The sequence below is a fragment of the Bactrocera oleae genome, chromosome 2 (genome assembly GCF_042242935.1).
Source record: "Bactrocera oleae isolate idBacOlea1 chromosome 2, idBacOlea1, whole genome shotgun sequence".
Taxonomy (NCBI): Eukaryota; Metazoa; Arthropoda; class Insecta; order Diptera; family Tephritidae; genus Bactrocera; species Bactrocera oleae.
The window spans coordinates 84408961-84411345 of NC_091536.1; the positions used below are offsets into that span (position 1 = coordinate 84408961).

At 37.1% G+C, this 2385-nt stretch overlaps 1 long non-coding RNA gene across 1 annotated transcript; it reads right to left on the reverse strand.

The window, feature by feature from the left end:
* Positions 1-568: 568 nt before the first annotated feature.
* LOC118680654 (uncharacterized) lies at positions 569-2120 on the reverse strand. Its single transcript, XR_011394836.1, has 3 exons — positions 1362-2120; positions 1157-1298; positions 569-1063 (listed from the first exon to the last, which is right to left on the reverse strand). It is a non-coding gene; the product is annotated as an uncharacterized lncRNA (long non-coding RNA).
* Between the last annotated feature and the right edge of the window lie 265 nt (positions 2121-2385).

Below are 2385 nucleotides of genomic sequence, written 5' to 3' on the forward strand. Positions count from 1 at the left end.
ACATACATATATAATTAGCGAATCACGATGGAGATAAAAATATTCGGCTTGAATGGATAGTTTAATAACTCAAAGGAAAAGTGTTTCCAAAATTCAGTAAAGATTTCTTAAGCACATTTAAGAAGTTAGATCAATGTGAGATTTTCAAAAAATCGAAATCCTTTTTGAGTCTTCAAACATTATTCAATTCGTAGAACAGAGAAAAAGGAAATATTTCCTTATCACTGTCCACTGCAGTGCCGAAATGTTCAGTTCAGTCAGTTTCAAGCAGAAAATATTAAACGCGTTTTTTTCGAAACTGCATTTCCTAAGCACCAAAGGTCCAGAATGGTACTCATAGTGCAGTAGCCGCCATTTTTTATCCAACTATACACTCAAATTCACAAAAGGCGATCTAGGTAATATCAAGGTTTCTTAGGGTGATGAATTGAACACGTTATACTGCCTACAAAAGCAGTTTACAAAATTTATTGAAAAATATTGGGAAAGGTTTTTTAATATGCAAGGCATACTTCCAATTCACAACGATTAATCTGATTAATTAAATCGAAATCATAACCAGCTACCTTCCGTTCGATAATGAAATCCAGTTTTACGCAAGTTTTATCGTTTTCATTAGCGAATTGAATAGTGTTTTCCATAGGTTTGACCAGTTTCCAGAATCTTTTTTTTTTCAGTCTTTATTAATTCCAGAGCTTTAGTACAATTCCCGTTTAATTCAATATAAAATTTACTCTCGAGCCAGTACGATTGTCAAATTAAGAAGCTAAATATTAAACATTAGTACATATTTAACAATAGTTTAAACAATGATAATGAATAAGTTATAACAAAAACAACACTTCCTTTCTAATTGATATTCGTTGTGTTTTTCAAGTAACACGAAGAAACATAAACGTCTTGTGTGGTCTCAAGCTCGTCATCTTCAAATCACTTTCCTTTGCCGCCAAAGAATTTGGCACGTTGCATGTAGCCGACGACTATGACAACGAGTCTCCTCTCTCCTCTCCTCTCCTATCCACTCTCCTATATTTTTTGTGGATACTTAAGGCAATATATGCACCTTGGCAAGAAGAAAGAAAACAAAATGTTCAAAAAGCAATGGCCGGTATTGTACATTATTAGACTTATAAACACATGGTTTATAAATACATACGTATATGTAGCTACAAGTGCATGCTCGCATCTGTATTTACACTAATACATATGTATGTGTGTGTGTTCTTGCTTTTTATTTAAGTGGCCGGGCACATTTTCCAATTTAAAATTTTCACAGGTGAATTTTACCACTGGCATGACTTAAAGTAAAAACAACAATTACAATATGCAAACAACTACTAAACGACGGATGTTGGCTATACCGATGACGCTGTCGCTGCCAATACCAGCACGGACACTCTAATGTGTGTAAATAGTGATTCCAACTGAAACATTACCTGCCGCTCCAGCCGCTTCAAGCCAAGCCATGCCATTTCACTAACAACTACCAAAGTAATGTTCACGACTCCAAGTCGCACGCACACAGACACATACGTGTTGGCCGAACAGCTGCACACGAACGTGTCCATAACCACATGGACATTTGAATAGCTGATGTTTCCTACACCGCCATCGCCGCCGATACTGTGATTTTCCAAGCCGTCCGCGCTGTCTGCCGCAGTCGTCGTCGCAGCCGCTTTGCATGTTCGCCGCTTATGTCAATATTTTGTTTTCATTGCCGAACTCTCAAGACAACGGCAATGATTACCTGCGTTTTGTAGTGCACAAGTGTTGGCAACAAAAGTCGGCAATCGGCCGACCAGACTATCAAGCACTTATACTTATGTATGTATGTATATCATATGCGCATAGGTGTGCGGCGCAATGCGGTAGGTGGCAGGGACACTTCTTCACGTGTGCATCAAAATGGGACACAGCTTCAATTGCATTGAGTTTCATTGAATTAGGATGTTAGCTTGCACTGAGCAGTTGCGGATTGTCATGGCAGGTACTGGCAGTTGCTGTTGTTGTTGCAGCGCTATGTAGTGTTTTTCTTCTTTATTGCCGACCACTTGCAGGTTATGATTTTTCAAGTGTATGTATCTGCAATTGCCGGAACATCAAAGAGCCGAGCTTCGTTCATCATAAAATAGTAAATCATTGCTGCCGCTGATTTTTTATTTTATTTTATTTTTAGTTTTTGCTATTCATTTGCAAACATAGCGTAGATTCAACAAACGGCAATTAGATTTCTGTATGTCCAGTGACAATTGAAGTTTGCCATTTTGCACCAATGCTAAATAAGACTCCTCACCAGTAGGGTTAAGAATTTTTTAATTTAAAACGTTTGGATAAAAATTGTATTTCTTATATTTTTTTATTTGAAACTTTTGAAAAAAAAATTAA